Here is an 18,926-nt window from a genome sequence, read left to right on the forward strand (position 1 = left end):
TACTTTGGTTTTGGGCTCAATCCACAGCAGGTGTTGTGCAGGAAGCAACTGATTGGTGTTTCTCTCTCATCTACATTTCTAACTCTCTATCCCTCTCCCTTCCTCTCTGTAAAAAATCAAAAAGCCTAAGCAACTATTACGACTGAATGACTGGAACGACCAGAATGACTGGAACAACCAGTCGACCAGTCACTATGATGTGCGCTGACCATCAGGGTGCAGACGCTCAATGCAGGAGCTGCCCCCTGGTGGTCAGTGTGCTCCTACAGCCAACCTCCTATGGCCCTCCCCCTCCCCCCACCTGGCCGGCCAACCTCCCGCGGTCCCTCGGGGGGCCACCGGCCAACCTCCCTCGGTCCCTCTCCCCTGCCAGCCGCACCTCCCCCCGATAGGCCTTGATCACTGGCCAGGCCAAGGGACCCCATCTATGCACGAATTTGTGCACCAGGCCTTTAGTATATATTTTTAAAAAGAATATATCTGGTTTAGTGGCCTTGGGCACTGGATCATTGGATTATAGGGTCTCTTATGTTGAGGTAATCAGTTCAAAAATAGGCAGAGTAATGTCAATGCCATGATTTAATGTTCTGAATAGTGATCTAGGATCCTTCTGGGTTCCTTTTCTCCCCTGGGGATTTTTTTCCTTGATATCCCCCATTTGTTGCTATACCTTCAAGTTCACACCACATTTGACTATCCCTAGATGAAGATGACTGGGAAAAAAGGGTTAAATTTGAGTTGAGTCAGCAATCAAACAGGACCTAACTTGCTATCAGTAAAAGTAACAATATTTTTGTGTCTCAGAGGTTATCTGTATGCTTGTGTAACATTGGCATATAAATATATATCTTTTGGATGGCACATCTCTGTTTCAGGCTGGTAACACATCATTTTCCATTACCATGGCTCTTTTATTCCAAGAGTACAGAGGCAATTTGATACAGAGGTTGGTCAACTACAACCTTGGACTATAATTTCCAATCATTTTTTCTAATAGTAAGGCTTGTAGCTAACTCTGGAAGATGCATTCTTCCAGACCTTTACTTTTTACATGATTTGTTCTACTAAGCCCATTTATTCCTTCCTGCTCTGTTAAGACATGCAGGAAGCATTTCTAGCACCCCACCCTCTGCAACCTGACTCCGCACACATGAACTAAGTGCTGATTCTCTACTCACACACTAATGCAGTGTAAGCCCATCTTATGACACCCTGAGAAAGACTGTGTTTTAATGCATTTAGATTTTTTTTTTTTTTGGTGGGGGATTCACAGAGCATTGTGTGAAAGATCTTTTATCTTGGCTGTATGACAATTTAAGCCTGGATCACCACAGGTGTCCACAATGGAATTACCTTTTATAATAAAAAAGAAGTGGCAAAATAATATAGTAAACTTGGTTGGGAATGAGAGTTTATTCATCAACATTTTTTTTCTCTCTGCCAGGCTAGCTATTATGAGAATTGAAGAGTAAATATTTCAAACTGTTAGGCTGTGGGCAGACTCACACAGAAACAATTAAATATAGGGTGATGATAGGCTATATTAACAACAAGCTAGGATGGGAAAACAAAGGAAGCAATGAGTAAAAATGCCTTGTGGAGTCAAGGGATCATTCACAGTAGAGAGACCACTTGAATTCAATCTTGGAACAAAACTAGAATCTAATTATAAAAAATAGGTGAGGAGCAATGCCATTAGAAAGATGATAAAATAGGAAATTCCAGTTATTTTTACCCCCACAGAAATACTTTTTAACAACCACATACAAACCAAAATACCTTTATGAGAAGTTCATAATCTGATTAGGAAGATGCAGAACCCCAGAAAAGGACACACCAAGACTAGCTTCATTGAAATAAATATAAAGAGCAATTTCACTTCATCATTACCAGGCCAAACTGTATCAACCATTGGATCTTTTTAATTGTGAATCTCCATCCATATTTTCAGGGAAGGCAAATTCATAGGAAATGTTTGAGAGTCTCTCAGAATTCCCAGTCAGGCTATTTGGTGAATATTTTACCATGTCAAAGCCAGTCCTTAAAGACTGGAAAGAATGACTGTTTCTTTAAATGTCCAGACACTAACACATATTTGCAAGAAACATGAAGAATAAGGGAAACATTGCACAATGAAAATAAATCTCCAAAAGCCAACCATAAAGAACTATAGATATATGAATTGCCTGACACATAATTCAAAATAATTATCTTAAAGAAACTCAGTGTGTTAAGAGATAACACAGATGAACAACTAAACACAGTCCATAAAATGATACATGAACAAGATTAAGATATAAACAAAGAGATAAAGAGATAGAAACTAAAAAAAAAATTCTGGACCTGAATATAATAACTACACTGAAAAATTATCCAGATTGATTCAACAGCATACTTGATCAAGGAGAAGAGGAATCAGCCAACTTGAAGACCATTTGAAATTATTCAGTCAGAGAAGCTAAAAGAATGAAAAGAGTGAAGAAAGCCTAAGAGACTGATGGGACATTATGAAGCAAATTAATGTGTGCATATCGGAGTTCCAGAAGAAGAAGAAGAAGAAGAAGAAGAAGAAGAAGAAGAAGAAGAAGAAGAAGAAGAAGAAGAAGGGAGGAGGAGGAGGAGGAGGAGGAGGAGGAGGTGGAGGAGGAGGAGGAGGAGGAAGAGAGAGAGAGAGAGAGAGAGAGAGAGAAGGGGAAGAAATCTTATTTAAGGAAATAATGGCTGAAATGTTCCTAAATCTGGGTTAGAAAAGGATATCCAGATTTGTGAATTCCAGAGAAGCAACAAAATTTAGAATATAAAAAGTTTACACTGAGCCACATTATAATGAAATTGTCAGAAATCAATGACAAAGGAAGAATTTTGAAACCAGCAAGAGAAAGTATGCAAGGGAGTCATCATAAAAATATCAATTGGTTTATCAGCAGAAACCTTACAGACCAGGAATTAATGGGATGCCATATTCAAGGTACTGTTCTTCAAGTTGAGATGAAATAATGCTAAATAATATAAAACTCACTAAAATATATAATAGACAAATATGGAATGCTCTAATACTAAATGATACTGTATAAATCACAATTTTAGTATAACAGCAAAGACAAAGTGTTAATAATAACTAGATCTACAAATATTTTAATGGCTATCTATATATATAAGAGGCTATCCTATCTAATAAAAGAGTAATATGCAAATCATCTCTGCTACACTCACAAGCCACGCCCACCAGCCACACCCCAGCCACACCCACCAGCCAATCAGAAAGCAAATATGCAAATACACCCAACCAATATGGCTGCAGCCTCGGACAGAGGCCATGGTCGGAACTGGGCGATTGGAGCCCTAGATTAGAGGGGACGATTAGAGCCAGCTGGGGTCCCCCACAGGCAATCAGAGCCAGCTGGGGTCCCCTGCAGGCAATTGGAGCCAGCTGGGGGTCCCTGCCCAGGGCCCGAGCCTCAAACAGAGGCTTGAGGCATTGGCTGGCGGCAGAGCCGGACCATTGGAACCAGCTGGAGTCCCCTGTGGTGACTGGAGCCAGCTGGGGGTCCCTGCCCAGGGCCCAAGCCTCAGCCAGAGGCTTACAGCCTTGGCCGCTGGGGCGGAGCCGGGCAATTAGAGTGAGCTGGGGGTCCCTGCTCAGAGCCCAAGCCTCGGCCAGAGGCTTGCAGCCTTGGCCACTGGGGCAGAGCCTGGCGATCGGAGCCAGCTGGGGTCCCCTGCGGGCGATCAGAGCCAGCTGGGGGTCCCTGCCCAAAGCCCAAGCCTCGGCCAGAGGCTTTCGGCCTTGGCCGTGGATGGAGCCGGGCGATAGAGCCAGCTGGGGTCCCTTGCAGGCGATCGGAGTCAGCTCAGGGTCCCTGCCCAGAGCCCAAGCCTCAGCCAGAGGCTTTAGGCCTTGGCCAGGGGCGGAGCCTGGCAATCAAGCCAGCTGGGGGTCCCCTGCCAAGGGCTGGAGGCTTTAGGCCTTGGCAGGGGCGGAGCCAGAGATCGGAGGAGATAGGTGTGAACTACAGAGGAAATACCTTTTCTGACCGCTCATTGGCTAAGCTCCCTGTATGCCACTGGTAATATTCTTAGTAACTTGGGTATAAGAATCCAAAAAGGTGATCTAGGGCTTTTCCACCACACTCCTGGAGAAAAAAAAACAAAGGTCCGCTGCTGGAGGGCTAAGAAATGTCATAACCTGCCCTACACGGTTTGGCTCAGTGGATAATGCCTAGGTTTGCCAACCGCAGAGTCCAGGTTAGATTCTGATCAAGGGCATGAACCTAAGTTGCAGGCTCCTCCCTGGCTGGGGCCCAGGTCAGGGCTCATGCAGGAGGCAACCAATCAAAGTATTCCTCTCACTTTGATGTTTCTCTCTGTCTTTCCCTTTTTCTTTCACATTCTCTAAAAGTCAATGGAAACATATACTCAGGTGAGGATAAGAAAGAAAGAAAGAAAGAAAGAAAGAAAGAAAGAAAGAAAGAAAGAAAGAAAGAAAGAAAGAAAGAAAGAAAGAAATGTCATATCCTATGAAAGACACATCTTGGAAATTCCTAAAGAAAGTTGTCATTTTTTCTTGGTGAAGGGACTGGAGTCTGTGTTGATGAAAACACCTTGGTGGCTGCGGTGACTGGCAGTGGCTCCAGCAGCGGGGTGATGGGGCTGGTGCCTTTCTCTGATCAGCCTGGTTGTCTCCCACAAAGGGAGGCCAGACTGTGGCTTAGGCCCGCTCACCATAGGGAGCGGGCCTAAGCCATCAGTAGGACATCCCCTGAGGGCTCCCAGTATGTGAGAGGGGGAAGGCTGGGCTGAGGAGACCCCCCCCCCCCGCCAAGTGCACGAATTTCATGCACCAGGCCCCTACTCTATATATATAAAAGGGTAAGCGACCATCCAACTGTCTGACTGGCTGGTAGTTATAATGCACACTGACCACCAGGGGACAGATGCTCAATGCAGGAGCTGCCGAGCTCCAGTGACATGACAGCAGCAGTTCCCTGGTGACGGACCCCAGAATCAGAGAGGAGGGAGCCCGATTCCAGGGTACAACACCCAAGAATTACCCTCTCGCAATCTGGGACCCCACAGGGGATGTCAGAGAGCTGGTTTCAGCCCGATCCCCACAGGCCAAGCCGAGGGACCCCACCTGCCAGAGGGGTCCTGCTCACTCTGCAGATGCCCTTCAAGCCACTGCACTGTCCCAGGTGTGGCCGGATGGGGAGGGACTGTGGGAGATTGGCTGCAGGTCCTGTCTGGCCTGTCTTGCCCAGTCCCGCTCCACCAGCCACCTTCTAATTAATTTCCTTTTAATGTGCACGAATCCATGCACCAGAGCACTAGTATAACATAAAAAGATGCAATTCTACTTTATACTATAATAAATATAAGGGAATATAAATCAATAACATAAAGTGTGATAGAAAAGAAGTAAAAGTGTAATTTTTTTATGCAATTAAATTTAAGCTGTCACCATCTTAAAACAGACTTCTATAACATCTGTTATTTAAGCCTCATGGTAACCACAAAAATACCTATAGAAGATAGTCAAAGGAAAAAGAGAAAGGAACGAAAGCATACCACTATAAAAAGTAAATGACAAATAACAAAGGAAGACAGCAAAAGAGGTAAAGAGGGACAAGAAAACTATAAGACATACAGAAAACAATTAACAAAATGTCACTTGTAGGTCCTTATCCATCAAAAACTTTTAAATATAAATAGATTAATCTCTATACTCAAAAGACATAGAGTAGCTGAATAGTTTGAAAAACAACAAACACACACAAGATTCAACTATATAAAATTCGTTCTATATTTAAGAACACACAGGCTAAGAGTGAAGGGATGGGGAAAAATAGTGCATGCAAATAGCAACAAAAAGAGAGCAGTATTAGGTAAAATTATATCATATAAAATAGACATTAAGTAAAAACTGTCTCAAGAGACAAAGAAGGACATTATATGATAGTAATAGGGTCAATTCACCAGAAAGATCTCTATATATAAAAGCCTAAGCACTGTTAAGACCGAACGACCAGAGCAACCAGAACGACCGAATGACCAGGCGACGGGCCAGTAACTATGACAGCCCCAAATCTGATTCACCTGCACCTGGGACCCAGACAGGAGGGAGGAGGGAGCCTGATTCCTCACAGAATCAGCCATTGGTTAGCTTGCTGCTGGGGCCAACCTCCTGTGGTCCCTCCCCCAGGCCGGCCAGCCCCCCCATTGGCCCCGATCACTGGCCTGGCCGAGGGACCCCACCCATGCACGAATTCATGCTCCGGACCTCTAGTATAACAATAATAAAATATGCCTGCACTTAACATCAGAACATTCGGATCTATAAAACAAACATGAATCTGGAGGAAGAAATATAATAATAGTAAGAGACTTTAATACTCACTTTTAATAATGGATAGAATATCTAGTATCTGGCTGGATAGCTCAATTGGTTGGAGCATCATCCCAATGCAAGAATCAACCAATAAATAAATAAATAAATATGTGGAACAACAAATCAATGTTTCTCTCTCTCTCTCTCTCTCTCTCTCTCTCTCTCTCTCTCTCTTCCTCCCCCCTTCCTTTCTCTCTCTAAAAATAAGTTAATAAATACAAAACAATATTGGATAGAGCATCTAGACAGAAAATAAACAAGGGGCCGAAACCGGTTTGGCTCAGTGGATAGAGCGTCGGCCTGCGGACTCTAGGGTCCCAGGTTCGATTCCGGTCAAGGGCATGTATCTTGGTTGCGGGCACATCCCCAGTAGGGGGTGTGCAAGAGGCAGCTGATCGATGTCTCTCTCTCATCGATGTTTCTAACTCTCTATCCCTCTCTCTTCCTCTCTGTAAAAAAATCAATAAAATATATTTTAAAAAAAAGAAAAAAAAAGAAAATAAACAAGGGAACAAAATATTTAATGCAAAGAACACATTCATATAATGGATGTATAAAGATCATATGACACAAACACTATCTAGTGCCAAGAAACACTGTCTACAGTAAATCACATGTTAGGTTGAAAACCAAACTATAACAAATGTAAGAAGATTAAAACATGGCAAAAATCTTTTTCAACCACAATGGAATGAAATTAGAAAACAATAACAGTAGAAAACTAGAAAATTCACAAATATGTAGAAATTAAATAACACTCTTGAGCAAACACTGAATCAAATTAAGAGGAAATTAAAAAAATATTTTGAGACAAATGAAAACAAAAATACAATTTACCAAAAGTAAAGGCAGGCAGAAAAGTCAGTACAATGAGGAAAGATTATAGCTATAAATGACTACATTCAAAAGAAGATCTCAAATAAACAACCTACTTTTATATATTAAGAAACTAGAATATAAAATACAAACTAAGTTCACATTTAACAGAAAGAAGGAAATAAATAAAGCAGAAATAAAATAGCGAATAGGAAAACAATAGGGAAAAAAAAAACACCCTAAGATTTGGTTTCTGAAATGATAAACAAAACTTTAGCTAAACTAAGATAGAGCTCAGACTCATAATTAAAATCAGAAATGATTTTAGGCATTACAATTGATACCACAGAAAGAAATGGTGCCATAAGAGATAATAGGAATAATTATTCACTAACAAACTAGATAACCTAAAGGAAACGGATAAATTCCTAGAAATATATAACCTACAAAGAATAAATTATAAAGAAGCAGAAAATCTGAAATTATAAAGAAGCAGAAAATCTAGTGAGGAGACTGGATCAATAATAAAAAATCTGCTAACAAAGAAAAGCCCAGGAACAAATGGCTTTACTGATTAAATCTTACAAACCTTTAAAGAATTAAAGCCAATCATTTTCAAACTCTTCCAAATATTGGAGAGGAGGAAACATTTCCAAACACATTTATGAGGCCAACATTACCCTAGCATTAAAGCAAGATAAAGCTATCACAAAGAAAGACAGCTATAGTCTATTATCCCTGATGAACTCACATGCAAAAATCCTCAACAAAACATCAGCAGGACAAATTCAATAGCACATCAAAAGGATCATTCACCAAGACCAAGGGGGATTTATCCCTGGGATGAAAGAATGATTCCACATGACAATCAATTAAAGTGACATACCATATTAACAGAATTAAATATTAAAAAAATCACATAATCATCTTATTAGATGCAGAAAAAGCATTTAAAAAATTCAAAACCCATTCATGATAAAAACTCTCAATAGAGATAAAAGAAAATTACCTTAATGTAATTAAGACTGTATATGGCAAGCCCACACTTCACATCACAGTCAAGGATGAAAACTTAATTTTTTTCCTTTAATATTAAAACAAAACCAGGATTCCCATTCTTGTCACTTCTATTAAATATTAAATATATTCACTATATTATAGAAAGGAAGCATTTACAATAAGGAGTTTAAAACTTTCACCCACATGTCCTTTTAATATAGCCTCATGTAGTTAGAAATGTAATTCTGTAAGAGTGGTTACTAAAAGGACATTTTTAAAAAAATCTAGTTTCCAATATCTTACCTACACTGAAAAGGATTGAACTGGATATTGATGTTACTATCTCTTCCCATATTCAGTGTATAATTACTAAATCAATATTTCTTTGCTAAATAAGCTAGACAGCCTTACTTATTAAAACATCTTAGAGTTGTATGTAAGTATATATTGTGGGGTTTTTTATAAATTAAATTTTATTTTTATTTTTATATATGTCTTTGGAACTAAATTATGAGGATTCAAAATGAAAGTGTATCACTTTCATCAAGAAAAGGCCCTCACAACTGACCAGTGTTTTTCCCTCACATTATCTGTGTGTGTGCATGTGTGTGTGTGTGCGTGTCTCTCTTTCCCTTCCTCCCTCCCTCCTTCATAAAAAGAAGAGAAAGGTGCATAATGCAGTGTGCAGATGATGTGCTATTGAGCTGTACACTTGAAACCTGTGTGGTTTTGTAAGCTAATGTTACCACAATAAATTCAGTAACAAAGTATTAAATAAAATGAAAAAGAAAAGATTTCAAATGAATCCATTTTGTTTCATAACTATAGGGCAAATAATGTTATATCATAAATTAAATAATGTTATACAAGTAATTAGGGGAGCTGAGTTGCCATGAAAGGACTGTTCCTAACTGGCTGTGAAACTTTGTACAACTCCTTTACCTGCACTGGAGCTCTGTTTCGTCATTTGTAAAATGAGAGTTTGGAACTTCCGAGCTCCCAAAAGTAGCTCAGCCAAGTTGCAGAAGTTTTTCCCTTTGAGGCCAGAGATAGTTTTATCACGTTTCCAAATGCTAAATGCTCTTCCCCAAGTGTTCACCACAAATCAAAGTTGGCAATCTAAAACCAAACCAAACAAAATGCATTTCCTCTTATGCAAGATAGAATCTAAGAAAAGTTATAATTTAAAAATCTATAACTGATTGTAGCAAATTTGCTTCATTCTGGTAAACCTTATTGATTTAGTCAACAGACATTTATTTAAAACTGATCATTATGCAAAATAGACAGGGCAGTAAAATTAAAAAGAAGAAAAAGAAAAAGAGAAGATGAATTGGTTTCAAAGAACTTACAGACTAATGATGGCAGAAGTAAGGAGAGACACGTGGAGTGACCACATGGCTTCCAAAGAGCAATATGTTCTTTCAAATATACATGTTATTTCTTTCCTCAAAGATTTATCTTGTTGTGTTCTACATTAAAGCTATTGTGTGTACCAATTTACCATACTGCAGTCCTTTTTTCTTCCAACATATGGTTTAATATTTAACAATTATCCAAAGCATGAGATAAAATAAGGCTTACAAGACAGATACTAGCATTTACATCAGTTGCCATAATAGCAGGAGTCCGTATGACTTGTCTACTATTGTGAAAATTGTCTCAAATAATGAGCCATCTATCATGTAGACAAATCATTTCCACCAGGTCTAGCAAAACAAAACATGCAGCGGTGAAAAACAAAACAAAACAAACAAAAAACAATAGGATATTGGGGTGTTTGTGGCAGAGAAACCAATTAAGTATGGTGCACGAGTGAGTTAAATCACTGCCAAAAACTAAATATATATTAAAACTTGGAGCAAAAGCTGTCTGAGCAACAGGAATTATAGCTGTTATAAATTAAGAAAGTAAATCACAAATTCTCAATAAAGAGATAATATGAAAATTACCTAGTCAGTATTTAAAAAAACAACAACATATAGCTACAGATGATATGTGTAGAATTGTGCATCTGAAACCTGTATAATTTTGTTAACCAGTGTCACCCCAATCAACCCAATAGAGGAAAAAATAAATAAATACACAAAACAAAATATATGTCTTCATATACTTATGCTTAGAATCATTGTGATAAACCATGTTGGATAGGGCTAGGGTGGAGATATCAATACTTTTGATCTATGACATTTTTAGATCTCTGTAGCCAAACTTACACATTAAATTGACAAAGCAATAGAATGAAAATCATAATTATTGTATTTTGCTTAGATCATAATTTATTGGATTTTTTTGTTTGTATTTCTGGCAATTAAATTTTTTATTTTATAATCACTTGGACTTACTATGTCTTATCTTTGTAATTATGATACATTTTTATTAATGGAATACTGAATATAAATGATATCAAATATGTTGTACATATTTGTTGAGCTAATGACTATCTTACTGTTGCAAAAGAGAAGAAAAGGGAAAGAAAACAAAAGAAAATAAAGGAATGATAAATGAAATATGTAATAGCATGATATGTAGTAATCTGACATTCAAGTTTTGAAGTTGGATATGTGTAGGTTCTAACCTCCATTCTGTCTCCATTCTGTCACCTATTATGTGATTGAACTAGTTACTCAAAGACTATAAACTTTAGTTTTCTCATTTGTAAATGGAGATAATTACATCAACCCCATAAATTTTAGAGGAAGGAAGGGAAGAGAGAGAGAGAGAGAGAGAGAGAGAGAGAGAGAGAGAGAGAGAGAGAGAACGTCGATCTGTTGCCTCCATCATCCATCCCGACCTGGCATCAGACCTTCCACCTGGGTATGTGCAGGAAGCAAACCCACTACTTTTGGTAAACAGGACGACACTCCAACCAACTGAGCTACACCAGCCAGGGCAACCCCATACATTTTTTTATGAGGTTTACATGATATAATATGTATAAAGTATCAATGTAGTGCATGGTCTCAAAAATAGAGGTAATTGTAATTTGCCCTCCAGTGATACACCTCCCAATAAGGGAAATTTGGGTAGAACACAAATAGTATTTGGTTCTCGTTTTCTACAATTACTCAAATTGACCATTTCAGCAATCTCAGTAATGCATGGTATGTCACTTATGTGAATTACAGCATGTTGACAGTTTCCCTCTGTGCGATGTGCACTGTAGTCAGAAGGTTAAATTCACTTAGCAGTATCTTGAGCAATGCATTTTTGGACAAAACATCTCATTGCTCTGATATCTTTTCTTAGTCTGCAAAATGGGAATAATCACACTTAATAAACCCTGCTGAGTTATACATCAACTGTTGTAATCATTTTTTACCAACAACTCCACTTTAGAGAAAATTACTATAACTTTCCAATGTCATTTTTCACTGTGCAAAGACTTTCTGTGGATTCTTGTATTTACAACAAAACTAATTAGTCATCTTAGCACTTAGGAAGTATTAACAAGTTAAAAGGACAATATCAGCACTCTACCTCATTTAGCAGCTGGCATCTTGCTGATATATGTATGTGTGTGTGTGTGTGTGTGTGTGTGTGTGTGTGTGTGTGTGTGTGTGTATGTTTTAGCTTTGGTAAACTCCCCAGAGAATTTTGTAGATCCAGTCTCATTTAACTTTTGCTGAAGTTTGCTCTCCAAACAAATAAAATACCACTCAGTCAAAATACCTATGATTTCTGAAGCCTTCACATTAAAAAATAATACAGGTAACACAAGGCTGAAGCAACTAACATTGCAAAAAAATCCAACTGATTAAAAAAGTATTCAGTCTCTTAACAATATATGTCTTTCAATAATTTAAGGTCAAACATATATTTTGACAGATATTTTTAGAGCATCTGTATATGTTTGCATATTCATTAAGGAATTAGTATTCCTCTGTCATTTTTTTTATGGATGTAATCCACTGATACCATATCCATCTTACCTAATAATAGACAAACATGTAAATTGACTGTACCTCCGCTACGCCCACAGCCAATCAGGAGTGAGTATACAAATTAACCTGAAAAAGATGGTGGGTTAGTTTGCATATGCAGGCGTGGAGCGGCAGGGTGGGGTGGGATGCCTTCTATGAGCGGGGGGGGGTGGGGGGAGCAGAGGGAGCTACAGGAGCAGTGCTCTGGCTGGGAGCGAAGCCAGGGGAAGGAAGGCCTCTTCTTGCACGAATACCGTACAACGGGCCTCTAGTTGTGGATATATCAGGTTGTTCAGAGCAGCTGTGGCAAACCATTATCTATTTTTTTCTCATTTTAAATTTATTGATTCAGCCAAATGCACTATAATTCAGAAAAGAAAAATACCCTATGATGGGTCTAAGGGTGCTTAACAAACACCATTGCAATCTTAAAAATGCTTTTACTGTCTGTTTTATATCAGCTTCTGCAAAGAATACCTATAGAGCAGGTTTAATACGTTATGGTATAATCTTAAACCTGGAGACAACGGGAGAAACACTACAGCTTAATAACAAATGAAGCAGTATTGGATTCTTTGTGTCTATTACAATGCACTTTTCCACGGATGCATGTCTCATAAGTTTTATTTCATTTTGGGGCCTTTTAGAACAAGGGAGCCTGTTTTCCCTCTTTAGGTAAAGAAGCATTTTTACTTCTACTCTTTTAGCAGGAGATTCAAAATATTCCTCAAAAGAACTGAAACTTTCAGAGGAAGAAGTAGGAAATTCAAACAAAGGGTAATAATAACTGAGATTAGGGACATCCTCACTAAAGAGATAAACACACAGAAATACATTTTATACTTATTAACCAACTTTACTCCTCAAGATCGTTAGGTGTTGAATTTTTTTATAGATATAATCATGAATTTAGAAGTTTCACTGTCCTTACTAATTGTGGTATTAGGAAAGTAATTTTATTCTGATATAAATAAAATAAATGTAAAAAGTTACTGCTGACTTACATTATGTATTTGCCTAAATGTCCCCAATTTTCACTTTTTTCACTCATTTGTTCATTTAACAGTACTTATTATAGGCCTATAGCCCTGGCTAGTAGCTCAGTTGGTTAGAGTGTTTTCTTGATATGGCAAGCTTATAGGGTTGGCCCCCACAAATATAACCAACTGATGTTTGGCAAAGAAATAAAAGCAATAAAATACAGGAAGGATAATCTTCTCAGAAAATGGTGGTAGAGCAACTAAAAATTGAATCTAGACACTGATCTTACAACCTTCACAAAATTAACTCCAAATGGATTATAGATCAAAGGTAACATACAAAATCATAAAATATCTATATGATGATACAAGAGAAACTCTAGGTGATCTTGAGTTTGGCAATGGATTTTTAGGTACAAAACCAAAGCATGATCCATAAATGAAAAATATTATAAGTTGGTCTTTATTATAATTATAAACTTCTGCTCTGTGAAAGTGACCATTAAGAGAATGAAAAGATTACCCACAATTTGGGAGAAAACCTCTATAAAACACATACCTGATAAAGGACAGGTATTCCAAATATATAAAGTACTCTTAAAATTCAAAAATAAGAAAACAAAAGCTCAATTAAAAATTGAGCAAAATATCTGAATAGACACTTCACCAATGAAAATATACAGAATGTAAGACATATGAAAAGATGTTCAATATCATATGGAATTAGGGAATTACCAATATGAGCAATAACAAGATACCACTACACACCTATTTCAATGGCTAAACTACAAAATACTGACAACACTCATCCAGTTGTTGGTGGGAATGCAAAATGCTACAGCCACTTTGGAAGACACTTTGGTAGTTTCTTAAAAAACTAAACATGCTCTTATCATATAATCCAGTATTCACATTCCTTGATATTTACCCAAATGATATGAAAACATGTCCACACCAAAAGCCCCACACAGATGTGGATGGTAGGCTTATTCATGATTGTCTAATATTGGAAACAATAGAAGTGCCCTTCAACAGGGAATATTTTAAATTGTCCTTTAGCCTGGCCAATGTGGTTCAGTGGTTGAGCATCTACCCATGCACCAGGAGGTCCCTGGTTGGATTCCCAGTCAGGGCACATGCCCAAGGTTGTGGGCTCAGTCCCAGTAGGGGGCGTGCAGGAGGCAGTTGATCACTATGTTTCTATGTCTCCCTCTCCCTTTCTCTGAAATCAATAAAAATATATTTTTAAAAATTGTCATTTGCTTTTCCCCTAAAGAGTAAAAAGAGAAAAATCACTTGAATTTTGAAAGAGGTGAGCAAATATCTTAAATCTTATCACTGTAATGAAAGCATTAATATGCAAGTGATTTCCTAGAATATGTACATTCATACTTGCAACTGAATGGTTAATAGAGAATATTACTTGGCTTAAAACATATGAAATTTATATAACTTGTCAGGTAAAACTAGATCTTTTTTAATTTTTAAAAAAATATATTTTATTGATTTTTTTTCAGAGAGGAAGGGAGAGGGATAGAGAGTTAGAAACATCGATGATAGAGAACATCGATCAGCTGCCTCTTGCACAACCCCCACTGGGGGTGTGCCCGCAACCAAGGTACATGCCCTTGACCGGAATCGAACCTGGGACCTTTCAGTCCACAGGCCAACGCTCTATCCACTGAGCCAAACCGGTTTCGGCAAAACTAGAGTTTTTTTAATGTAACAATATTCTTTATATATAAAAGGCTAAGTGACCAGCTGACCAGCTGGTAGGTATGATGTGCACTGACCACTAGGGGGCAGATGCTCAATGCAGGAGCTGCCAAGTGACAGCAACTTTGCAGAGTGCCCTCATGCACTCCAGGACCCCTCAGGGGATGTCAGACTGCCGGTTTTGGCCCTATCCCCCAGGCCTGGCTGAGGGACCCCACCTGCCAGAGAGACCCTGCTCACTCTGCAGATGCTTGGGAGGGACCACAAGAGGTTGGCTTTAGGGAGTGTCCAGCCCGTCTCACCCAGTCCCACCCTGCTGGCCACCTTCTAATTAATTTCCTTTCAATGTGCACGAATACGTGCACCGGGCCTCTAGTTATGTAATAATGCCCATTTACCCCTCAGTTTCCTGAGAAGATAATAATACCTACTTTTTAGGTATTATTTATTTATTATTTATTATTTATTCCCTTCATGAATAAAAGGGAAACAGTGCATTTAAATAGTACTGGATAAGTCTTCGTTTCTTTCACTTCTATCTATACTCAAATACACGTGCAGAAACACACCCCAATACAAACTTATAATTCTGACAGTTTGAGAACTGTGGTTAGGGAAAGAAACACAGCCCTTATCTGAAGTAGGGATCAGCTAAATATAAATGTGCTAGAAGTTAGACTGAAGGCTCTCAGCTTCTCAACAATCCCCTGTAGAGAGAGGTTGCAAACCAAACACTGTGAAAATGTAAAACACTTCACAGTCCACACTAAATGTAAACATCTTGAATTGGGCTCCTGACATTCTTCTATTCACTGAAGTTTCCGAGAGTGGAGGGGGTGAGTGCTGAGGACTGAAAGCAAGAGGAGAAGTCTACACAGGGAGTGGTCAAACACTTTCATTTCCTGGGAATAGTAGAAAAGATTTTGCAATCTAGATAAGCTCTTTTCATAGATTGAATCCTCTTCAAAGGGAGTGTGAACTGTTGATAGCCATCAAATGCTGGAGCCACTTTATTTTCTAAACCCCAAAGCCTTGTGTGTCTAATATCCACTTTCATTTTCTACTCTTGGTGGAAATAATGCTGATATTGTTCTGCTGTCAGTAGCAACGTGTAAATGGAAACGTAGGAGGAAATTTGTTCTGACACCACAAACAGTAAATGATTTTAGTCTGCTTATACTGATGAGGAAGCTGATGTGTCCTCTTTGTCATTTCCCTTTCTCCGCTGTTATTCCTGGCCTCTAATTTTGAAAGCACAGTCTGTGAAAAGTGATAGTGGTTGCTGGCATGTTTTATCAGAGAGGTCAGTTTCTCATTTTAACTAGCTATGGACACCAGGTTTGCAGACAGCTTGATGCTATTGCAGGGTGTCATCTAGCCTTTGCCTTCTGGAATATTAAGTAGCAGCCATCCCATTTATAAATCCAAATGTTTATTTTATTTCACACTCCATCTGCTGATAATCCCTTTCTCGCTGTCCTCTACCCCCACATATTTAGATAAAAAATGTGACAGCAACTTCACTTCAGGATAAATACTACTCCACAGAATTTGTGAGCTCCAATAATTTATTCAACATGGAACAATTTTATTTTTTTCTGCACTGACACTAGACATTAGGCACAACAATGAAGAAGATAAGGGTCACCTAACCATATGAAATTTACATTCTAAAGACAAAAGTAGAGGATAAATGAATTGATTATTGATGCGATGATTATTACATTTTATAAATATTATAAAGAAGAAAACAATGAGGGCATGAAATGGGCAGATTTTAATTCAGGAAGGGACTCACTAAAGTCTGTTCAAGTAACACGCAAGCTGGCACTGAAGAAATAGTAAACAGACAAATGGAAGGACAAAAACAAAAACACCTTCCAAGCACAGGTAACATCAGGTAAATGATGCTGAGCCAGGAAAGAGCTTGGTATCCTTAAAAGCTGCAGAAAGACCAATAAGACTGCAGTCAATGAGTGAAGGTAGAAATTATGCAACACGAGGTTGAAGAAATATTGGGTCATGTCATGAAGGGCTGGCCAACTTTTAGGTTTAGGAATGAAGTTTTATGCTTATTTTTATTGCACTGATTAACCATGTAAATATTTAAACAGGAAGTGATGGACTTACATCTGCATTTTTTCAATGTAGTTCTTCCTACCAAGTGGTAAATAGACAAGGGTGAGAGTTGGATAAAAGAGTTCAAGTGTGAGAAACATGGTGGAGGTACAGAGAGCAGGACCCATTCAATACCGAGTTTAAAGGTTGAATTGATAAGATTTGCTGATGTAAAATCAATAAATAGTATTTAGCAAGGATTTGCTATGCATATAAGAACAATTGACAAACTGGGAGCTTTCAAATTTAAAATTGATATGAAGCTTAGAGACATTCCATTACAGGATGGCTTATAAAGTGAAAATAAGGCAGTTGTTAAACTTTACAATGACTGGTTATTGCAATGGGGTTTTTCAGATGGCAGGGGATTGATTAAAAGTAATTATATTACTTTTGAAGTTTCTTTTATGCATATCAGAGGCATTTACCAGAAATTAACTTTCCCTTATATTCATGAAATAAGCAAGATTTGGTTTTACTTATGTGGCTTACATGGTTTTGTCTGCTCAGGAAATTCTCAAGTCCAGTCTCAATTTTTTATTTCATTTTAACAGTGTCTACATTTCTGGACTCAGCATATGGTGGTGCCGTTTCCTAAGGAGGAAAGCTTAAAGCAGAGGGAGTGGGCATCCAAGTCAGGTCATAGTCAAGCTAAATCTGAGGTATCTCAGAAACATAAATGAGAATAACCTGAACAGGTGCACACCTTGGTAACTCAGATGTAAGTCTGAGTAACAGAAAAGAGATTATTATTCCAGAGGATGAGTTTGCCTTGAGAGGAAGTAGAAGAAAAATGGAATTCATCAAATTACAAACACAGGATGATACTCTGAGCAACTCAATGTTAAGTGTTTGAAAATAGTTGACTCTCTATGTCTTCTTGATTCATCCAGGTACATAGGGAAGAGAATGCTTTCTGTGTATGATAAAGCAGCCTTTAATTTAGCTTATGTTTATATTTTATTGCTACTGAAATGCCATAGACAGATACCACCTGAATTTTACACCCATATTTCTTTAAGGAAAGAAAAAAAAAACCTCATATATTATAAAATCACGGTGCCTATTTTCCTATTCAGCACTTTCATGTTCACTGAATAATTGCATAATGTTTAGTTTCCTATGGCTAGTGGAGGCAAAAATTGAAATTTTAAAAGCTAGGACACAGGGGAAGAGAGGTGTGCTTTCTCCAGAAAAATATGCACAAACCTAATTTTGCTTTGCAATGTCTATTCTCTTCTGCCAGAGGCATACTCCTCCGGAATAATGCTGCATATAAATTCCTTTATAATGCTGGTCCTTGAGGTAAGGATGTTCCAGCTAGATAAGTAGCAGGAGCCAACCTTGTTAGGAGATCATTGTGTTATACCAGATTTTGACTGAATATGTTAGTTGTGTTTGGGGGGAGGGGAATAGCATGTGAGTGTTTTTAAATGTAAAAGAAACTTTACAGTCCATTTAATCTCAATTCTACAGAAGAAACTGAAGTTCACAAAGGTGAAGTCAGCTTCTCAAGGTCATACAGCTACTTAGCAGCAGATGTGGAACTTGAACTCAAGCCTCCAGACTGGAGCCCCTATAATGTAAGACCCGATTTGACCCAGCATGCATATGTATCCCATGGAGAAACCATTTCTATCGGTAAGCATGACTGAGCCTGTCTGACTTTTGGCAATACAGTTGCTTCACTGGAGTTATAATTCTTGCTACAATCAAAATATCTCTTAGGGGCTAAGAGAAGTCTCTTGGAGTTTATGACTGTAGAATCATCTTTGGGGAAGGGGTAGATCCAAAAACATGTTTACTTTCTTTCTCGTCACTACTTGCCATTTCAACCAGGCTTTGAGCAACTGCCTCTTTGACATTGTATGACTGAGGTTAACAACACCAGTGTTTAGAAAGACACAAAAACCAATCATCTCCACCTCATGCATTGCTGAAAAATATCTGTTAAAAGTGCTTTTCTATATGCATGCATATTAGCATAAC

The 18,926-nt window shown here is 38.3% G+C and overlaps 1 long non-coding RNA gene across 1 annotated transcript in view; it reads left to right on the forward strand.

Moving 5' to 3' along the window:
* Positions 1–18,587, forward strand: part of LOC129151287 (uncharacterized) — a 29,692-nt gene extending 11,105 nt beyond the window's left edge. Inside the window, exon 3 of the long non-coding RNA XR_008558015.1 lies at positions 18,414–18,587. This is a non-coding gene — a long non-coding RNA (uncharacterized LOC129151287). The remainder of the gene's footprint in view (positions 1–18,413) is intronic.
* The last annotated feature ends 339 nt before the right edge of the window (positions 18,588–18,926 follow it).

This window comes from Eptesicus fuscus, chromosome 13 (genome assembly GCF_027574615.1).
Source record: "Eptesicus fuscus isolate TK198812 chromosome 13, DD_ASM_mEF_20220401, whole genome shotgun sequence".
NCBI lineage: Eukaryota > Metazoa > Chordata > Mammalia > Chiroptera > Vespertilionidae > Eptesicus > Eptesicus fuscus.